The sequence below is a fragment of the Falco peregrinus genome, chromosome 11 (genome assembly GCF_023634155.1).
Source record: "Falco peregrinus isolate bFalPer1 chromosome 11, bFalPer1.pri, whole genome shotgun sequence".
Classification (NCBI taxonomy): Eukaryota; Metazoa; Chordata; class Aves; order Falconiformes; family Falconidae; genus Falco; species Falco peregrinus.
The window spans coordinates 15,363,303-15,386,923 of NC_073731.1; positions in this window are offsets into that span (position 1 = coordinate 15,363,303).

The window sequence follows — 23,621 nt, forward strand, 5'->3', positions numbered from 1 at the left end:
AGTGAAAAAATGAGAGTCTAGAGCAAAGGAAAAATAAAGGTAAGAAAAGAAGATGTGGGAATTCAGAAAGGGAATTAGTGAGGGAGCCAAAAGGGACCAAAGGCATTTATGGTCGTCTTCTCTGTTTCCATTCTGGGCAGCAATGTAAATATGGGCTGATGGTTTTAGTATCACCAGGTAAGACAAACCATTTTGTGGGTCATCAGTGAAGTGTACAAATATTTTTGAATGCTTTCCCACCATCTTCTACTAGTGTATTCATACGAGGGCCTTGAATCTGAGGTGAGTGCTTCGAAACAAATAAACATAACAAGAACACCCTGCTTCACAGCAGCTAACTAGAGGTAATCTCTGCAACTGTAAAAGCTGTGATACCAAAATGTTAATTTCTTTTGTGTCAAAGATTTCAAAGCGAACAGTCTCTTTAGTTAGAAGATTACATTTTATAGAATCCAAAACAATTTTCCCTACAAAAATAATAAAAGTGAAAGCCTTCCCTTGGTAATAAAACCATAATGTTTCCTGAATGTCTGATGAGAATGCATTGGGGAAAGCCTGATGTGCAATCAAACACCAAATTATTTCTGTTTTTACGTGATATGTGTAAATGCTCTTCTCTTATGTATTCAGGCAGAAGAGAGGGGCATTTTTATAGATATATATATGTGTGTGTGTGTGCATACATGTGTGTTTCAGTTTTGGCAGTGCATTCCTTTTGATCAAACATGCCATTGCTTAGAGAGAAAGCACAGCAGAACAGAAATAGAGGCAGACATTACAGAGTGGAGAGGCAGCACTCAGTGCTGGGATCCAGGGTGCAGCCCCCCACTCCTCACCCCAGCAATTGCATGGGGGCTTAGTGGCTTCAGGACCAGTTCCCATCACTGGCTGCACAACAGTATGACACACGGGCAGACCCTGAAAAGCAGCTGTGTCACTCTCAAGTAGCCTCTCTGGTTGGGAACAAGGTCTGCTCATTTACACAAGGACCACAGCTCAGCCACAGATGGCATCCAAAAAGAATCAGCCAAAGAACAAACAGTGAGAGCTACACCATGACTTGGCACAAAATATAGTCACAGAACATGAAACTCTCTCTCCATTTTACATGATTAACTAAGACTTCCACTCAATTCTTGGACTATCTGGTTACTCATAATTGGAAATTCAGTTGTTGGTGCAGGTGTTTACCCTTATGCATCCACATCATACTTTGAGTCTTGCTGAGACAGGCCAAGAGCAAAATTATTTGACAGAAAACTGAAGATCCTTATTCCTCAATAAAGGGGATACTCATGTAAAGATGATGAGTTAGGTATCTAACTGCCACTGCTGCCAGTAACAGCTAGATGCCAAACCTGCTAAGGCCAGGCAAAAGAGCCATCTGAGCACTCATCTGCATTGTCAGGCATGCAAATATCCATGGATATTTGATCTAAGTTGTCAAGCCGTTGACATTTCATGGGCCAAAGACCATCAAATCACACAGAGATATGCTGTACCTTCCTCAGTGGCTTTTGTATCAGACCTTACTGAACACCTAAAGTTGGCCATATATTTTGTTCTTTGATAAATTTCTTTCTCTTTGAGGTGTAGATTTTCATAAGCCACTGCGAGGTGTGTTCTTCTTATGCAGCAGGACAGCACTCCTAGTGCTGGGAACCAACCAGTTCAGAGAACCAACCTATTTACTGCGAATCTCATTTATCTACCCTCAGAGTATTGCTCTCCACAGGTGCAGTGCAAGGGCTGAGACAGTTAACTACAAAGCTAACTCAGCTAGAGACATAAGAAGCTTTCCAGAAAAAGAAACAGCTGTACTCTCCACCTCTCCCCAAGTTATTTGTTTAAAATAAGTTCATATCTTCTTCCTTCTGGTTTCCAAAAGAGAGCTAGTCCTAACCTAAAATTTAAGCCTAAGCCTTAACTCAGTCACCTCTTTTTAACCACAATGTGAAATCAGGGGGGATGTCAGATTAGGCTTTTAAAACTGTGCAAGACCAAGATCTGAGGCAAGTAGGAATAAACTTAACATGCAGAGTCCCTCAGAAAATATTTTTCTTTACATCCATCCAGAGAGGTGAAACCAATGAGGGGTAAAAATACTTCAGAGACTTGGGCTCTTCTCAAGTGTACTTAGGTTGTCTGAACCTGAAATTTCACTGAAAATTCAAAATAGCCTTATTTTTCTCTCTTAGAGAGAGTTTAGTGTTAAAAACAGACTGCCTTTAAAAATATTGCTTCTACTGATTTTCATATGAAAGTTACCGGTTTGGTATATGTTTCCAACCATACTACTGTTTTCTCAAGATGGATTAAGATACAAGGTGTATAAAAGCAAAACTGTGAAAATTAAATTGACCAAACTAAATTTCATTGACCTGTGCAATTGCCAGTTCTAGTTCACTGCTATATCTAAAAGGTTAAATCAAGCCTCAATGTAGCACTGCAAAGTCAAGATCCCAAGTGTACTGAAGTTCATCTCAAATACATGGCAGCTGTGCCAGGTTTCCTATTGAGTACTTCTCTTTGCACACACACAAACTGCTATCCCTGATGGCAGCAGAGAAAACTAATTGTGCAAATTATTTAAGAAAACCTGAAGTGCATATGTTTATTAACCAGGTTCAGAGCATGAATGAAGGAAGTTCCTTTGGTGGGAAGTAATTAAACTGAAATTGAGGTCAAAGACAACTTGTAGAAACAGCATTTTTTTTAGGCATTGTCAAGTAAATGGGGTGAAAAAAACTTCAAAAAGGCCAATAACCACATAATGATTAAGATTCAAACTCATCCCTTCTGCTATTAACTCCAGCTACAGCCTGAGCTCCTGATCAGGATCAACACCAATGTGAGGCTATGAATGCATGTAAATCTTGGCACCTTTTTTATGCTCTCTAGAGTCTGAGGTTTCATTGAAGATTTGTGACAGGAATAGATTTAAGAAGGCTTCATATTTATAGAAAAAAGGTATAATACACATGCAACCTTTAAAACCTTTAGCGAGTTCTCCCTCTTGTTATTCTTGACCAGCTCTATACATGTCAGAACTTCTGCACTAATAGTGCTATTTCATAAAACCATTGTCAAAGGCATCTTATTGAAAAGCAGGCAATTTAGAGGCATGTAAGACTGAGTCTGAATTTACTGTTTATATTAGAGAAGATGACTCCAAAAGGAAGTTATATTCAGCTGAAGGTTGGATGTCCAGATTGCAGAGTCAAGTTGCCAGATTCAGGAGGCTTCTGCAAGTCAAAATTTCCTAAAGAACCTGACATAAGGTCTTTATATAAGACAGGAAAAGTGACATTGTTCAGCTTATGCTCCCCATTTGAAAGCTGCTGTTGCTCATTACTTCAGTTGTCTAGCAGCTGCACATCAATGCAGTAGATGTGTAAAACCTGACAGGGTAAATGCATGCAGGGTATGCATGCAGCCTGTGTGCCATGCCCTCTATGCAGTCTCCTGAAGGGAAGCAATTTCAGCTTTGTCACTGCAGTCATTTGGAGCTCCCCTGGATGATGCCCTGATAAATACCTCACAGAGAAATCTTGCATCAAATATTATGAGCAGACAGTCTCTCTCTACCTCCAGCTTCTAGATACAGTCAAATAAAAAGATTAAGTTCAAAATGGCTAAAGTCTGGACCCTTAAACTGTGGTAAAGCACTAGACACAGCAGAAGTATTCAAGCAGGGACTAGCCTAGGGAGCATGAATCAACCTGAAAGCTCCTACATAAATGTCTCAAACAGCCCTAAAAAAGATGCAAAAAGTGGTAGCAAAGCTTTCATAGTCTCCAGCATATGGTTTCTTGCCTTTATCAAGAAGTGAGCTACAGACCATAGTGAAGTCACTGTGGTAGTGAAGGTTCTGTGAAACACCTTTGTGGGTGTTCATCACGTGGTAAGTAATGTCCCCTTGCTCCTGTTCTTTTTGTGAAATAAACCGCGCACATACTTGGGTGGGGAAGGATAGGGAAGCCAGGTCAAATGTATATTTCTGCCTGTAGAGGTGACTATAAGGAGGCTAATAAATCTGAATTTTGCTCACAAGTCTGCCCACCTATATCTGCAGAGAGCTGCAGCTGTATCTGGGGTCAGGGTTATAAAAAGAATAACCATCCATTCCCTAAAGATCCAATTCACCTCTGTGCACAGAGTCAGCACACTGAATCTGTCTTACTTATGCCTGTTCTTGATGGCTTAGTGAATCAGTGACCACATGTTAGCTGTTTTCAAAGGGGTGCACATCACACTTGAAAGGCACGTCTCACAGGGAATTTACCAACATGCAATTGTCTCTTAAACAGCTCTGATTAATTTTTTAAAGTGAATTACAATTATTTTTACATGTTCTATATGTGGAGAGTCTAGAATTTATTTGAAAAATATTTTCCCTCAGAAAAAAATCCCAACCCCAAACCATGTTACTGCTCCTCTTCTTGTTTAAGAAGGAAAGAATGCCATAGTTAAAGCCTGTTTTCATGACAGTTTCTGAGCCTGTGGCATTTAGTAGGATCTAGGGAATATATTTTGTTAGATCTCATATTCAATTTTTGTTGTCATTCCCAATATACCTCTATTACATTGATAGAAAAATATGTCTTCTCTTCCTCTATTGCCAAACACTGTGCAGTAGATGAAGTGCCTGTTCTATATGTAGAAGTAACTGAGAATGCTAAAAAGAAAGGTTGCTGTTACAGTCAGCCTAACTTCAGGTCAGAGCAAGGAAAAGAAATTAACAGCAAGACTTCAATCCACCTTTTTCTTCCTTTGAAGAACCTATGTGCTGTAATAAACCAATTCAATTAATTAATTGAATGTTGCCTGCATCCCAGAGGAAGGGCACAGGCACACTTTGTAACTTCTGCTGGGGTGTGTTCTGGGGTGTTGGCTGCAGCTTTTCTCACTTTGCTTTGCCTTCATGGCTGGAAAAGTAGGGTGCCTCTGGTGGGCAGTGCCACACTGCATAGTGCTGCACACCCAGAAACGTGGCTGGGGCACAGAGCCCAGGACTTCCCACTCCACATTGAAAAGTCACTAATAACCCTTTCTTCTAGCAATGCAAGTTTAATGATAAAGAATATATCCAAACCTCTCTCCAGACTTCCCAAAGGGAGAGGTGCTGGTGGGGCTCAGCAACCCCTGTCACACCATGCGTGCTGGCATTAGCCACGCAGGACCTTATAGTGCCAGCCAGGACGGAGCTGGGAGCCTTCTGCGAAGGGGTGTCCATACCTCGGGAACAAGGCACCAGCGTGCCCACAAAAGTATGCTTCCATGAGTGGGCCTGTCTAAGCTGCATCCGGGCAAAAATCAGTGGTGAGAACAAATGTGACATCCACACCTTCCCCTTCCTTCCCTGAGCCTCGCTTCACCTGGAACTGGGAAGATTCATGGTGGATTAAACCCCACACTGTGAGAGACATGATTCAGGACTTGGCTTTCCATGGGAGGGGAAGCGGGAGACAACATGTTTTTCCAAAATGCACTGATATCATGCAAACAATGAAGTGCATGATAGTCCACCTAAAGAATCAGCCCAACTGCCTGACCATTCCAGTTTTAATTCATTTTAACAGTGACAAGGCTGGCCAGGATGAGAGATCAAAAGCTTTGTAAAATTAGGTTGTGCGAGTGCTTAGCTCAAGGCATCTGGATAGCTTTAAATAGCTGTTTAGGACTGTGACTGCCACTGAAAGAGTCCTGAGCTGAATTAAGATCAAGTTCAAGCTTGCTTCCAAGAGCAGGCAAACCCCTGCCTCCAGAAATTGACTTTCTACTATAAAGTGACAAGCAGTGCCAGCTCTGCCCTGCATTATATTCCTTCTAGCTTGAAAAGGCTGGGGTATGCAGTATGCAGCTCGATGTTTCAAAAAGCAGGGGAAAATAAAAAACTACCACCCAATCCCTTACAGAGAAAGCTGGCAATACAGCACAGTGACCTCACGTGGCTTTGCTGATATTTCTTCTAATTATAAAATTCCTATACTGGTAAAGCAGAAAATCAAAAGAGAAACATGCAATCTGAATTACAAAAAGAAAAAAATATCTAAAGAATAAGGAAAAAATATCTTAAGGATAAGGGAAAAGAAATATCTTAGGGAAAGGGAGCTTTACAGATAACACTTTTTCATCGTTCCATCCTACCTTTTCCCTCTCCCTATTCTCCCCCAGATAACTTAACCGACTGGTCAATTAAATCCAACAGGCAGCTGGAAGCCTTAGAAGTACAAAGAAATTACAAATGACACCAAAAACAGCAGCTGGGAGGAGAGCCATTATTTTTGTCCTTGATGACAGCAAGTTCTGCAGGGCTACCTCACAAAGTGCAAACTTTGTAAATGCTCCACCACAGGAAAGATGTTAACTGGAAGTTACTCTTCTCCAGGCACTCAGGTCAAGCAATTCCTACACACAGCACTGCCGTATACAAGGATCTGGTGTACACACTACTCAGGGAGCAAGCTTTTTTCCCCCTGCTTTCTGGAATATCCCTGTGTATTATGAAAAGCTTCTCAGCAGGAAAAATAAATCTATGTATTGCAAAGATGAATGGATAAGCAGATGAAAACCATCTGTTCAAGATGCAGGACCCTAGCCAGAATTAGATATTTGACCTGAATCACCAAGTGTTTTGGTTTGTGTGATAGCAAATCAGGTGTGCTGAAACTTCTTGTACATGAGTCATGGGACTGCAGAGAGATTAAAGCGAATAGTATATAAAATATGATTTGATAACCCTAGCAAGGAACTGCTGCAGAAATTAAACAATCATGAATTTGTAATGCATTTTTAACCAGCAGATCCATGTTTTCGTTAAACATTTAACTAGAACAAGTACTAGGTGAAAGTTCTGAGAAAAACAGTGTATGCCATAAGGACTGATATTCTGAAAATAAGTATTTCTCTGTTTCTTCTCAAAAGTCATGATGTTTGCCTAAATACTGTCCTTCACTTTTGTCATCTGAGCAGCCACTCTCACCTCAAAAGCATTTCAGTACTCTGAGAGAGAAAGATGAAGGAAGGTGTCTGTGACCTATCTGTAGAAGTGGGATTTTCCTCGGAGGAGCAGAGCTGATACCGATTCACAGAATTCACTGCAGAGACCAGTGTGATACTGAATCATGGTGTGTTCCTCTTCTTGCTTTCCTGTTATATATGAAGCATACATGAGAACTGTTGACCTGTTCAGATTTCAGCACTGAGAGCAGACTTCAAATGCAAGTCTTTAAGAAGAATTTAAGCCTTAGAAGTTGAACATTATGTTAATGGTGTTTAATATTCAAAAGGTCATCACAGAAGTTGAGCTCTGCCATCTTCCATCCCTCTCTTCTGCAGGGCACTTCGATGAGTGAATGCACTTTAGAGCAGCCTGCAGCCTGCATACTACAGAAGAAAACAACCCCTCAGCAACGGACCCTACACTTCAAAGTCTGTCCAGGACAAACAAATATATAAAGCCATTTCCTCCATCAAAGAAAATTATAGGTATGGCACAAGACATGAATTAATATATGTTGGCATCTATTTTCTTTGTGAATCGGGACAATTTGTAGGCTTTTCTGGTTTTGGATGTGGCAACACACTTCTCCCCACAAGCCCCAAATTTACTAAAGCTCTTCAGCCACAGGGGGATCTGATGATACTTCATGGAATGAAAGTCTAACAGAGAATCAAGTTCCACAGACATAGGGCAAGACCACGAACTGTCCAGTATTACCATGTTCACAGGGCACTTCAACAGCACACTATTGCTCAGTTCTGCAGCAAACTGTCATAAGCAGCAAATTACACAAGTCATAAGGCTTGAACAACAAGATAATTAAGAAAAATGATTGATGCAGACAGGAAAAGAGCAACACCTTGTTTTGATTACTTGTCTTCACACATACGTGTATCGGAGGATCCATCTGTGGGTAGGGGAGCTATTTACAGAGGCTGGTAAGGGCCCTATTTCCAGCCCTTTCTTACTGCCATGTGCAAAGGAACTTTAATTTGTACACTTCATTTTGTGCCACAGAGCCTGATATATAAATATTCTTATTTTTGGCAAGTAACCTGCGCTCTGTTACACAAATGTGATTGTTCAGCCTACAATTGAGAAAATTTCTGTGTAAAACCTGTTTTCTCCTTAGCTTTTATGCAGTGGCTTTAATTGCAATGTATGTCTTCGTCAAGAAACAGTCATTAATTTCTTGCAGTTACAATCAATATCTGATGTCATCCTGCCCCCTTTACGTTGATGTCTGACCTCCCCTTTTTCATGTTGCCTGTGCAGCAGTCAATTTAGAGGAATATTAAATCAAGCAAAATATTGAAACATAAAATAACAAGACTTTAAAACATAGACATGAAAATAAAAGTGAGACAGAACTCTTAGGGGAAAAATGAGGAAGTGGCTGAAAATGAAGTGGTCTCTGTGAGGGTCTTGAAGCTGCCCAGCTGGTAGGTAGTGGGTCAGCTGGAAACATGAATACACTTCCTCTGAATTCACTGGAGTTTCATTGACTTAGGATAATGGAAAGTTAAGTCATTGGCATATGATTAAGCCCCTTATTTTAGATTTCTACCATCCTTACAGGTCCTTTCCTATGTGGATCTTCACATGGGAGCATTACCTATTGAAGGAGATATGTAGCTACTTCCGTTTTTCTGAGTCATTCATTTAGGGGGAGGGCAGGCATTTTTCTCACACTGATGTTGCAAAAACCACAAAACACTGGAATAAGAGTTTCCCTGCTCTTCAGATCAATGGCCAGTCCAATAAGTTCACTAAACAGGGAGGAATCTTTAAAAGGATTCATTTACAGAGAATAATCAAGATAATTAATATGCAATGTGATATTTTTTTTTAAAAAAAAAAGTTGTCATTTGGTTCCAGCCGTTCTCCAAACAATAACTTCCCCAAACACAAAATCTCATAACGGATATTGAAAACCTTTAGAGTGGTCTGTAGTAAGAAAGCTGAACTTTTAAAAAGTTTTGAAATAATCTTCTGCAGTAAAGGAGATGGTGGTGGGTAAGGAAAGGTTTGGTGTAATTAACCAGTGAGAGATACATGCTACAGAGCTATTTTGAGGGAAGCTCATATGAAAGTAAGGTAAACCTGGAGAAAACAGAATGCTGAAAATAACATGAGGTGGCAAAAACTTCAACACCTGAGAAGTATATGGAAAGGGACTCAGGAAGCTTGGGGTGGGAAAATCAGACATAAAAGTCCACTGAGAAGGAAAACAATATGCCAAGAGATGAAACTGGAAAGAAAATCAATCCATTGGCAGAACACTTTGGATTTCAAAATGAACTGACTATGGTGGGATTTAAAAAGGAAAAGAAGGTTTTTACATTCAGGGCATACCGTTAAATATGCAGCTACTGTTCAAAACTCAAAACACTTTCAGCTTGTTACTTTTGCATGTTGATCTTTGTTACAAAGTTGTACAGCCTTGGCTTAGATTCTGTGGCATAAGTCATTGCTTGGCTAAGGCACCCATTAAATAAATACATAATTATCACAAATAATAAGTTAGTGTTGTCTGTGTGCTCAGTTCTAACAAGCTTATTTGGCAGTAGCTTTTAAGCATGAATTGAACAGAGAATAGCTATAGAGTTTCCTAAATAATTTTTTTGTTTGTTTGTTTTCCTAGGTAAAACATTTCTAAGTAAAAGTAAAATTAATAATTGTTTTCAATTCCTTTGATGTTGGACAGTTTCAGTTCTCTAGAAGTTCCTGCTAGAATATAATTCACAATAGAATTACTTGGAAGGCTAATCAGCATAATAAGAACTGGTACTGTCATCCAAAATCATCTCTATAAAGTTTCTCTTCTTTCAGTAGAATAATTTCTACATTTCACCACTACTATCAGACAGCCAAGTCTGCACTGAGGAGCAAAACTGTTCAACACTGCACAGGTCTGCTTCAATAAGCAAAATATTCAGCAAGGATACACATGGATTTAGTTGAGAAAGCACTAGGTATCATCTATCAGCTCAAGCTAGAATTAAGGCAATTGAAAAAATAGTGTTTAGCTCTTCTGGTTCCTTGCTACACCTGCATCTATTCCATTTAGCCAGTCTTTATTAAAAGAAGCTTACATGTTTACTTCAGTACTGGTTTTAATGCAAACCTCTTCAACATTGATACTGTTTGAAATTTATTTATTCTTCCTAGTTTAACCCTATCTTTATGTGAAAGTGACTGTACCATAGCTGAATAGAGATGAACAAGATGCAAGACAAACTGAGCTTGGATATATTTGAATGCCAGCATGTTTAATATTCAGCTAAAATTTCCATTCTCCACTCCCTTTCCTGGTTTCTTTCATGAGTGTCTGCCATCATCTCCTATTCCACCCAGGATCATGTGGGAGGCTGATAGTAATGAACAATGAACATGCCCAAGGATCCAGGAAATCACTCAAAGAGGATGGATGGTTGCAGGGGGGCATGTAGGAGGGAGAAAAAGAGTCCTCCAAAGAGTGAAATGAGCTGCTGTGAAGATCTGGACAGCCAGCCAGTAGAGGTATAGATGTGCTGGGAAGAACAGGAAACAGATGGAAGAAGATGCTCAAATACTGTAGGACACTCAGAATGCTGTGGGAAGAGAACCAAAAAGCTTCTCTCTGCTCATGGGCAGACACCTCATGGTTAGACAGTGTGACATCAGCTGTCCAATGGCATTTCATGAAACTTGTAACATTTTCCAAATAATCAACATTTCATACTAAACTACTGAAAAATATTTAAATATTTTCCTAATGAGATGGAGTTTTGAACCATTTTTTCCCTGATTATTCCATTTAAGGAACAAGTAAAATTTGCAGAGGACTGGGGTGATGGAGTGGTTGTATCATCTTACTACAAGTCCTGTTACAGTAGGTTTAGACAGTCTCCAGACTTGTGCTGATGATCTCTGACACAGCAGAGAAACATGATCTGGTCCTTCAGGCTGGATGGAGAACAGTACGAATAGCTTTGCCTCAGACGGTAAGTCATTTAGCAGCTTACAGACAAGATATGTCCTTGGCTATTGGATTATGTGCACCTTGCAGAAACAGGGTGAAATCTGAATGTCTCAATTATGTTTATAAATGAACTCAGTAAGGCTGTTTATACTTTTCCATATTGTTCTTCACAGAACTAAAAAAGAAAAAGAAATTACTTGCAAATTTGACTTTTTGCCCCCAGTCCAGGGGAAAACAAGTGTCGATAACCAGAATTTCTCCAGGGATCAAAAGTACAGACCTCCCAACAGTTCCTCCACAAACCTCTCTATGTGCTATTTGTTACCATCAAATATGGCCATGGTAATACCTTCTGCAACAGAAGAAGTCCCTAGCTGTACTGTGCCAAGGCTGCTTGTAAGTGATATTCAGGAAAGTGGGAAGGACAGTTGGTAGAGTCACTAGAGAGAGCACACAGGGAAAGAGCAGAAGCTGCTGCTTCTCTCCAGCATGGCACTCACCTCCTTTATGATGGAGTGACCAGCACAAAGCAGGTGAACAAAAGGTTGGTAAATGGCAACAAAAGATTCACAAAGGATGAAAGGTAAGGAGATTAATAAGCAATGAAATTTTAGAGGAGTCACAAGGTCAGCTGGTGAGACTTCATGTGCACAATAAATAGCAGGAGAAAGTATAAATATTTCTCAGTCTTATTTTCTCTCTTCTCCTCCCTTTCTGTTACTTTGGCCCTGCTACCAATTTGGGTTTCATCCAACATCCAGAGTAACAGCCCAAATTTACTCACATATTGCAAAAGAAATGATAAAGCAGGAATAAATTATACATATGATGGATAAGACAAATCTATTTATTTATGCCTACTAAGCCTTTAAAACCAGGACTGGCTAATACAGCTATAACCCTGCGTTCACTGGGTATGAACTTTTTCCAACTATACAGCAGAGGGTATATCCACAGGGGCAACTACATGTCCTTATAATGACTAACTCCTGCATGTCTTTTTTTCTTTCAATTCACCTGGCAAATTATAGTCTGAAATCCTAAATTAGGATCCACAGAAAGGGATTTACAAGAGCCAGTACACCAGTGGAAACCTTGTGAGTGAGGCTCTGGTGAAATATGGAAGTTAGTTACCTAATTGCTAAGCAGGGGAAGATTTCTAGATCCAATGAGAAACCGCAACTTTGAAGCCTTACTAAGATAGGTTCTCAAGTCATCTCTTTCAGAAACAGAGCATGGGTCCCCACACTTTTTAAAACACTGTTGTTTTAAAGCATCTTCTCAAGGGAAGGGAGCATTACTACTCCTTATTGAATACTCTTGTTAGACTATGCTGTGTATATTAGAAATTTCTCCAGAGCAATAAGGAGATGACAATGTCCTAATCATTCAATGATGGCCTAATCTGGTAGGGACATTAAGCCCTTCCTATAAAATGATCCTATTTTGCAGTAGAAAATCGGGTGCACTGAAATAAAGAGTGGCAGAATAGAACTACCACTTACCCCAGTTCCCAGGGGAGTTCTGGGATCATATCTGTGCTGTAGAGACTGTATGTATATGTTATCTAATAAATGTCTTGAATAAAAACACAAAAGAAAACCTTAGAGCTGGAGACAGTATTGAAATAATCTTTCTTAGCTTACCATTACGTACAGAAAGAAGGGCAACTGTCCTTTGCATGAGGTCTGGTCCTGCACATGTGCAGGAGGCCAGCTTGGCAAACTGAACATATGCAGGATCAGCTGGAGAAGAAAAGCCACAGTAGGTTTTGGTCTGTGTGACATCTATCAAGTTATTCAGGGCAGGCAAGAATAAAGACACTTAACCTGACACAAGAACGTTAGGGGAATATGGGAAAGATGCATCCTTTTACAAATACCAGGTATCTGTGAAATTATATTTAGGCAAACACCCAACTTAAAATCATTGACATTTAAGGCTGAATTCTCAGGAATACTATCTATTAAGGAGGAACTGTGCTGTTGCAGCTGTGAATATGGTGGCATGAACCAGACTGCTTTATCTCCCAGAACAAGGTGAACAGAGGGTCCAGCAGATGCTTGCAAGGTTAAAGAGGCAGGGAAGATCTCAGTTCTCTGCTGGTGGAAAGGTCATGGAAGACTTTGTCTCAAAAGCAACTAATAGTTGCTTCAAGTATATTAGGACTAAACCATGTCAAGAGTTGAGGCCATGGCTTGCTCCCCATTGGTACCATGCTTCCTCCCAACCCTACCTCCTCCCAGCCTTGCAGCAAGCAGAACTATGTCACCAGGAACAGAATGACACTAACTCCTACAGGGGTAGGACAAATTGAGAGGTTTATATCCAGACATCAGCAACAGCCAACAGCTCTTACATGTATGCCTCACCAGAATGAGCAATTGAGACTTGGAAAGTGGTCGGTGGGGACACCCTCAAAAAGGAAAAAAACAAGAGCACTGCTTTTATAAAGCAACCGCAGAAGTTTCAACAAATGGTACACAGAGTGGCACTGAAGTGATAGATGCCAGGTCTGTGGTGGATAGCAGAAAAAAAACCCACACTGGGAGAGACTGAGGGGTTGGATAAAGCAAGATTTCTTGTTAAAACCTGTAAGATCTTTCAGTGACAGAAGGAAAAGACAAAATTGAAGGCAAAAGAAATTTAGTCCCTCTCTACTTTGTTTGGAGGGTAATATCAGGCATTAAAATTACTGAATATGTGGGGAGGATCTTTAGTTGTGCAGAAAGAAGAAATGGGATTATAAAATGTTCAGGATGTAGATGGGTAAAGACATGACCCATCATTTTCCCTATCTTGATTTCCACCTAAAAATTGTCCAGCATTTATTTTACTCACCTCTTTTATACTGAAAGTAAAAAACAAGCAGTTGTAAGGATAAATGGGAGAAAACAAGCAGTTCAGGTTTTTAAGCCTATTAGAGCTCTGAGAAGAAAAAAAAAATGCTGACGGAAAACACACAGAAGGACATTAGAAGTTATAAGACCATGCTTGTTGTGGAAGAAGAAATGAATAGAAGCTAGCATGGGTTTACTTCAAAAGAAATTTAGAAGTTTTGTAACCAATGGAGTTGTGATGATTTGAGACAGTCTCCCAGTAAAAATAATACGAGTGAAAATCTCTAAAGGAGTTAAAATGTGATTGCTGCAGGAAAATTGTTTAGATTGCTCAGGAAGTCAGGTGTTTCCCCTCCAACATTTTTACTGCCAAACCTGCACACAGTGTTAAACTAAAAGAGGTGTCAGACTCTTCAAGAGCTGCAGAAGGAAGACAGGGGCACACATTTAGGTTGGAAAAGATCTTTAAGACCATCTGGTCCAACCGTTAATCCAGGACTGCCAAGTCATAACTAAACTGTGTCCCTAAGCACCACATCTATGCATATTTTAAAACACATCCAGGGATGATGATTCCACCACCTCCCTGGGCAGCCTGTTCCAATGCCTCATCACCCTTCCAGTGAAGAAATTTTTCCTAATATCCCATCTAAACCTCCCCTGCTGTAACTTGAGGCCATTTTCTCTTGTCCTATCACTTGTTATCTGGGATAAAGACCGATGCTCCTGCCTGCCCGCAGCCTCCTTTCAGATAGTTGTAGAGAGCAATAAGGTACCCCCCTTGAGTCTCCTCCTCTCCAGGCTAAACAACCCCCGTTCCCTCAGCCACTTCTCATAACTCTTGTGCTTAACCTGTCACCACCTTCATTGCCCTTCTCTGGACATGCTCCAGCACCTTTACATCCCCCTTGCAGTGAGATGCCCAAAATTGAACACAGGATTTGAGGTGCAGCTTCACCAGTGCCAAGTACAGGAGCCACATCTCTCCTACATTTCACTATATCACACATCTGGTGCCTCTGACACCCTAAGTCATCCCCCCGCCTGTCATTTAAGGGAAGTGTTGGTACAGAGTTGCTCAGCACATTGAACCATCCCCTTTTGAAGCAGGGAAGGGGCAGGCACATAGGATGTCTCACTCAAGCTCATCTCACTTAGAATTTGAGGAAAGAAGAATAAGAAAAAATCCCAAACCAATAAGCAAACAAAAGCCACAGTCCCCATCTCCCTTCCATTTTGTGATTTCTTCTTCCTGTTTTTCCTGTCTGACTGTAAAGCAACAACAGAAAAAGGGTCTTTTTTCCCCACAAAGTATTTAATTTCTAATTATGTTTTTCAGTTTAAAATTAGGAAACAGTGGTTTATATTTCTGGGAATTTATATTCTGGGAAAGCAGAATGGCTGGCATTTATGGGCCTGTCTTTTGCACTCTTGTAGCTCAGCAGTAATTGTAAAGAAGCCACACATACTGTGACAAACTGAAATTATCTCTGGGGTGTTCATCTGTCAAACAAGTTGATTCACATCTCATCTGTTTTCTGAATGAGATATGAAAATGAGTCTGCTACATTACTTCTGCTGTCAAAGGAGAGGATGGATTCAATCCCCCTTAAAGTGACAGTGAACTTTTTACTATCTGTGTCTGAAGACTAGATAGGATTTGACTTTATCTGCAGGGAATTAACCTTATCCCATGTGTAGGGAACAAAGAGCTATGTCCAAAAGACTTTCAGATTTGGTCCTTTGAGCCTAAAGCAAAAAATCATTCAACTTTCAGCTCATGTCTGCCTTCTTGAAGTTTTCTGATTCAATTGATTGTGAAAGGTGTCTGATAGACAGCACTGTTTGGGAAAAGGAAAGGTCCCAGCACTCCTCGAGCACTTGTTTTAACCAGGAAATTAAAATTCAGCTGCTTGCACAAGGAAGGAGGGCAGAGACACCAACGTCCTTGGGGAGGAGGAAGAGTTAGGAACCAGCTGCAAGAAAGACCTGTCCTTTTCATTTACAGACATGACTACAAAGCCATCACTATCCAGCATGAGGCTGAACTGATGAACTGAAAATGAGGTAAACTCCATTTCCTTAACCTCTGTCAAACCTTCACGCAGTCTTAATATTTACAAATTTTCTTTAATTATTTAGCTATCAGTGCTCTTGTGAGCTCATCCTTCTCCCCCCCAAAATCTCTAATGCCATCCTGAAGCAATGAAGCATCCAGATCAGTTTAACACAAATATGCACTGACCACCATCTCCCATTTCCATTGGCCTGTGTCTGACATGCCACCTTCCCTGTCCTTTCAGTCTTTCTACCTCTTACATTTTTTGTATTCAGCACCTTGTTCTGCAAACTGGGACCTGTGGGACCTGCTCAAGGCAGGGATCTACCTGTCTTCCTAAGACGCCACATTCATATATACTGCAGACCAAGTACACAGAAAGTAGTTTTCACAGCAGTAAATTCACAGTGATAACTTTGTGAGGGTGCCTTGTTGCATAGAGATTTAAACTCTGATGATATTGGAGGTAAAGATTCTGTTCTGCCTGAACATTCATAAAACTTTGTGGTGAGGCAGCAGTCAGAAACACAGACCAGCCAGCGACAAAGAGGTTCCTGAGCTAAAAGAGCTAGAAAATGCCAAACAAACAGTCCAGTATTGATCAAGCAGCTTGAATCAGAATCTGTTCATTAAATGCATTTTCTTGCTAATGAACCCTATAGCAACACTTTCTCCATCCCTCCACTTGGAGCTGTGTGATTAGAAGAAAGCAACAGAGAGCCTGAGTGCTGTGCTCAGTGAGGACGGTATTCATTTGGGAGACAGTTGTCTGGGTAACAGCTTTGTTCCCTGAACTATTTTTGCATTTTTAGCTATTGTTCAGTACTATATGGGGATGTGGACTACAGTTCAGGACACCACTCCTGCAGGAGATCATCTTTTATATCCAGTGTCCACATCCACATTCCCATTTTTGAGATAAATCCTATATTCTTCATCAGCTCAGACCTCACTTGATTGAAAGAAATTGTGACTACTGTGATTTGTGCAGTGTTCAGTGTGGTGAAGGTGCTTTAGGTATGGCAGACTGGGCCCTTCAGGGACATGGTCAAAGGAAAATTGAAGTTTCAAGACCTCAGATGGCTTCAGCAGGAGACACATGCTGAAATATTCAGCTCTGTCAAAATGGATGCAGAACTGAACCTGTGAAAGAACAGAGCGCTTTGCATCTTACCAGCCTTAGTCCTGCAGACAGCTAGACATTAAACAGGAGTTTTCTGGGTCACACTACTGATTTTAGATGCCTAAGTCTTTTTTTTTTTTTTTTTTTAAATAATAACTATCTGAGCCAATGCTGTTTTCAGAGGTATTTAGGCACTTGTGTTGTGGAGCACATTAGGATGGGTGTTCTGAAGTCATGAAAAGAATTTTGAAAAAAATATTATTTTGAAAAATATACTACAAATGCAACTATTACTGTGACCTCTCACCCTCCTCTCTGTTCCCCAGCTTTTCAAATGCCTAGGCAAACATACAGTCTTTGCAATGCACCTGAAGGACATGTCTTCTTTTCAAGTATGCTACAGTAATCTAATATTAATGTGATACACAGAGGCCGCAAGAACAAAGCTGGGATCCATAGCAATGTTCACATTTAAAAAAAAAAAAGAGAGAGATGGAGCAAGACTTTCCTTGGACCAGTTGCTGCATGATTTCTTGGTAAATAATAATGTACCACAATATTCCAGTGGAGAACAGACATCCTCAGTTAGGATGGTTACAATTGTCAGCACCCATTTGCTTCTTCAAAAAGAAAGCCAGCAGTAGCACTTCCCCTGGTACCCATGGGGTCAAGATGGAATCTGAGCCATCATGATAGCTCTTACATTATTTCTTTCTTTTAATTTTTGCTCCAGATCCCAAGTCAATACCACATTTCCAGCATTTTCATGTTTGCCAGGACATCTGGTCTGCACAGTGGTCCTTCTGTTGGAACATCTGCTGTAGATCTATGGCCTGGATCAATCTGTCAGACTGCACATTCCCAGCCTCAATGATTGCAGTCAGGTAAACTCCAGCCAAGCAAAATTGTTTGTGGGTAGTACACAGCATCATAGGAATCTGCCTCTCATCATATCATGACATTGATATGAGCCTGAAAGATTTCCTGAAGTCAGTGAAATTACAACAGTAGCACTCAGCAGGGTGAAAGATTAGCAACTGATGTAAACTTTCATGATCCCTGATGCTGTCATCTACTGTTTCCAGGTTAAAAGATTTAATTCACAGAAGACCTGTCCTTAGGAAGTGTCATTTCAGAAACCTACATTAGCCAGCTTTACAGCTTTAATTCCCTCATCTTTTTTTTAAAACTGAGAAAGTTCCTGTTGTAGACTGGACAAAAAATGGAAACAAAGCACACAACCATATCAAAGGGACAAACCCTTAGTCACCAGGCCAAAATTCTTACTATTGCCAAAGTGTTAGCTTTGCCTGAGAAAGGAGCTCTGGTTTGTCCCACATGCGCACAAAAGGATCAGCTCACTCGCTCCATAGGAAGAGATTTCAGTTGCACGATTTTACCTTCTGAAACAGACAATAAGGCACTGGAAATTGCAGGGAGAATGTGAGGTGAAATTTTCAAAAACTCCTGGTAATGATTTGAGTTTGCTTTCATTGAAAGTATGATTTTATAACTGATTTTAATGGGAGGGGAACTGTACCCCAGTCAAGCCATTTTAAAAGTTCTTCCCTATGCAAATGCTTAGTTTTGAATATTTATTTACAGAAATGCTTCACTGGTTGTCAGCATCACAAGGTTGCAGAGGCTGGTGTAATATTTCCCCAGAAACAGATTTTCCTAAGCATGAGACACAAGAGTTTTGCTGCAGCAATGCTCCCCCGTGGACAGGAGCAGAGGCACGGGCTCATCCACCAACATCCTCCAACACATACCCAGAAATCATTGGATTGAGGTCCTTACTTCAAATACAGACTTCAAGTAACATTTTATTTTGTGCTTATGTAATACATCACGGACCACTGACAAGCCTTTGCCTAGAGGAACCCATAGTTTCAAAGACCTAACCAACTGCTAATTAAACTGCAATGCACCACCTACTTGCCCCTACAAGTCTTCTCTGCAGCAGATCTTTGCATGTGCCCATTATAGCTATACAAGAGACACAGAAACACCCCGGTGTTCAGAGCGCTCATCAATTAAAAAGCAGAAATTAAAACATCAACGTTCTTACAGAAAATGATGGAACCACAGACATTTTAGGTCCTTGGGCTCCAAGATGTTTAAATTAAAAACCAAGATGACTGTCTCTGCAATAATGTTATATTATTATGTTTATTACCTTCTCTGTCTTTCCAGTAACAATTTTTTCCTATAACCATAGTTCTCAAACTACTCACAGTACTATGATGATATAATTTGTAATGTTTAGCCATAGGGTAAGCACAATTTCTTTTATGAATTGCATACTTATGTTCATACAATAAATTCTTTCTTTGAAAGCCTTGTTTAGGTTTTACCAATATACCTGCAGTTCATGGACATTCTGAAAAGATATGCCAAATCGTCTGTCTTAATTAAACCTTTTATTTAAAATCTTCTCTGTAAGTGGAAATAATGATACTTAATAATTGTGTAATAATGGCTATGCTGGCTTTAGGTGGAAAAGAAAAATTACAGACTTGGAAGTCTGAGCATGCATCCCGGAAGCACTGTATTCATCGAGGAATCCCCCTGCTTATCATGCTTTGATAATTTAAGATTTTATTAGAAAGCATTTACTATTCAATTAACATGTTGCTTATTTGTTTAAAGACAAGAATCCTAAAACCACAAACTCATTATAATTAGCCTACTACCATCAACATGATCGAACACGTGACCGAGAATAACAAAATAGCTCAGTTCCTTAGGAGCTATTTGTTACAATGGGATTCTGTCAGTGAAATATATAGAAAACATTTAACTGTCCCCACTGCTCCAAATCTAAGGAAGTACTTAGACATCAAGAGATACAATCTTATCCTATAATCTCAAAATTCCAAGCTCCACCCCAGTGTCCTATCCTCTGTATTCAACCCTAGCTATCGGAAATCTGCATTTTCTTCACATAACTACAGTGTATAAGGTATAACTGATACATACAGTGAGAAATGAATATGGAAACTGTGGGCACAGTTTCAATCCAGCATGAAACTAAACACAGGATTTAGAATACTGAACATATAGTTCATTTTTGTAATGTTCATGTGTACAAAAATCTCCTCTGTAAAACCAGTAACCCACAAAAAACTATAGTCTGCCATAGCAAGATATCAAAAAGTTTCAGGCACAGAATTAAAATGCCATGTGATGTGGAAAACAGGGACTGCAGCAAATGGATCTGATATACAGATTGCCATAGGGGCTTGTCTGTGCTTTATAAAGCTTCTTCAAGTCCAGTGTTAAAATAAAATAGGAAGAGCAGGATTTGTTTCCTTCCCAGAGGATGAGCTCAAGGATGGAGCTCGGAGCAAAACCTGAACTTGCCCAAAGTGGCTCCCATCCAAGTGCTTCTGTCCACTCCTGCTGAGCTCCTAAATTGCCAGATAGTGACCCTGAGGCTGATGGAGGGTACATACAGCAGAGGTGATGACAGAAGAGCTCTTCTTGCATTTAGTTCCTAGCTGACAACACTGCACTTAAGGAACACTGCAGATTCTTTCCTAAGGTAGCAAACTGTTATACAGTTCAATACCAAGCTAAAATAATACATAAATTGCTAAGACATTTCTCTGTTTAATGTAAAACCCAAGTGATTTGTTAACTGCTTTTTTATGTAATGACATGTTAAAGCACAGCAACATACGGTTCTGGATGAGGACATCTCTAATTCAGACCACTGACAGCAAAGTAGTTTAAAAGTTCTACCAAAAATAACATTTGGCAAGGCACGCTACATGACTTAGAAAGCAAATACTGTCACCAGGGCTATGACTTGACTTTTCCATGTGCAATACATATTAATGAGGAACAATAGGCTGGAGGTTTTGTTAGAAGAACAGTTCAAAGAATAGAAAATTTTTGTTTCAAAGTAGTGACAAGTTCAGGTTCTTACACATGTCAACATGGAGAAGGTTTACCTCTTACAATTAAGGTCAAATGCACATGCGGCTTTACTCATGCTACCTGAATTCTGAGGAGAAATACATGTGTTCAAAAGGGAAATCCAGTCACCGAGCCATTAGCTATATTTTGGTTGGAACCAGAACTTGCAAAATATGGCTCCTACCCTACATATCTTTTAACTTCTGTGTAACAAAATACATAGAAATATTTTAAATATATTTTATATATAACTGAGTACAAAGATATTTAATTCCATGAATAATGAAAGTATGTAGTTATGCTGACCACACCATTCCAGGCAATGAAATTCATATGATAGTGTTGCTGTTTCAAGAGGGTGCAATCTAAACAGCTACATGAAGCAATAAAACTAGAACATACAAACACAAGATTAAGAATTAAGATAGAGATTTCAGTAATATCCAAGGTCTTCAATATAAACTGGAAGTAAAACTGTTACTTTTGAACTCCTATCTGCAAGAGTTGAGGGCAACAAAATTATAGTCTATGTACCAAATAGAAAAACAGATAAGTTATGCAAGCCTGTGGTCATGTAACAGATTAATCAATGGTCACAAGAAAGGCAGATGATGCTTTACTTCTCTTTGCTCTCCCAAGGAGAGCTCATTTTCATACTGATGTTTTTATTTTTAGATACTTAAAATTTCAGGTATGTAACAATCCCTCTTTCTGCTCAGGCTTTGGATAAGATATCTGAAGAAATTTGTGCAAAGAAAATCAGATTCTGACAAGATTAACATAACTTAGCAACCTTTGAGCAGATAACATCCTCACCTCACCCAACGATTAGTACTCTTCCAGCAAATGTAACTGAAAAATCCCTTGATGTGACCACTAGCACACTTCCATGGGGTCAACAAACACCTCCAAATCACACTTCACCTACCATGGGACAGACGTGCACAGCTTCCAGACAAGTAACACACAGTAGATGATAAATATTTTCTGTCATGTCAGCACTTGCAACTGTGAAACTCAGTGATATAGCTGTTCAGTATTTTGCATGTGGCTTCTTAAGATTACATACTACAAGTTAAATCTGCATTTGTTTCCTGTGTACAGCACTACTGCTTCTGTTTTTTGGTGAAGGGGTCTAGTGATTTACAGGAACATATAAGAAGTTTTAGAGGGGTTTAATCCAACTTGTAATAATAACTAGAAGTAATTTTACTTGGCTGTGGAAGTACCACTTCGGAAACTGTTCTTCACTGTGATTCAGCTGTTCTTTCTTTCCCTCTGGATCCCCAAAAGCAAAAAAGGTTAATGACAGCAACTTTGGTAGATGATCATTTACCTTCTCTTAAAGTAGTATCTGTGAGAATGAGGCAACTGCAATTACTATCTCTGTTCTGAGCCCTGTGTACAGAACTGTTTCCAGATTTTCTCTCACAAAAAGTCAGCACAAAACAACTAAGCGGTTCTGGGAGCAGGGACTGGACCTGAACTTAAACTTCCCCTGCTGCCCACTAGTCTACCGTTCTTAGATTTCATGCACTGTCACAGTCAGTGAAGCCAGGAGGAGTGGAGTGAGTCTCTGAAAAATAAAGGTAGTGGCTAGCAGACACAGGGGCCGTACGAAATGCATGTTAGAGCTATCTCAAGCCAAACAAAAATAGGAGCCAGGTTCTCCTGCTTCCTAGCCAAAAAGCCTCACCAGTGAGCGATAGTATGTAAGAAAGGTAGACACTAGCCCCAAAATCTGGTGTTTGTGTTTTTAAGAAAGATAGGGACAATTTAATGCTCTGAAATAACTTTTCCAGGCTTTTCATAGTGGGGACATCCAAACAGACAGAAGTGCCTTACCGCCAGAGCAGCAAGAGGGCCAGAGGGTCTCTCCCCTCAGCTCGCTGACTAGGCCCCAGCCAGGGCCGTCTTCCATGCAGTGGTGCTTCCAGATCTCCCCAGCCCCTCTCCTTCCACAGCAACTGGGTCTCCTACAGGACACCTGTCATCACTTAGTGCAGAGTTCAGCTTGTACATGCTGAAGCTCGTCACTAGTTCCACACTGGCAAAACTCAGCTCGCAGGCTGCAGCACCTCAACGGCAATGAGAGTCCGATTGCCTTCACAGTACAAAGACCCTCAAAGAAAACCTGTTCACATTCACCTGCGAAAGCATGGACACTGTTCGCTCCAGTATCGCCCCAGACTGGATGTTACAGAGAGACAACAATAGCTACATAAAAGGTGAAAGAGTTTCTTAGCATTAAGGTCCACATGGCAGAACAGTTGAGCTGAGTCATCTTTCGACTTGTGATATTCTAGTAATGCTTTATGACCTAACAAGATTTTTCTATTTATGCCAGTTTATATTGTGGTCTTACAATGTATTTTGTGCTTAGACTGGTCAGGGTGGTTTCTTTGCTTTGGGCCTTCTGTGTACTTGCAGCAAAAAGCAAGAAATAGGACCGGGAACAAAGGAAAAATAAAGCCACAGATCTTCTCATTTATGAGGTCTGAAAATGTACTTATGACCCAGGTGCCAAACAAGATGATAAGTGAGCTACCATACATTCATCTGTTTTGTCCTGCTGGTTGAAACTTTTCTTCAGGTAAATCCAGTGTAGGTGAAAGGTACCAAAAGAAGCAGGGATTTTTGATTATCTGCAGGAGCTACCATGTGAAAAGCTGCAGCGTGCATCTCTCCCATGCTGCCTGTTCTTA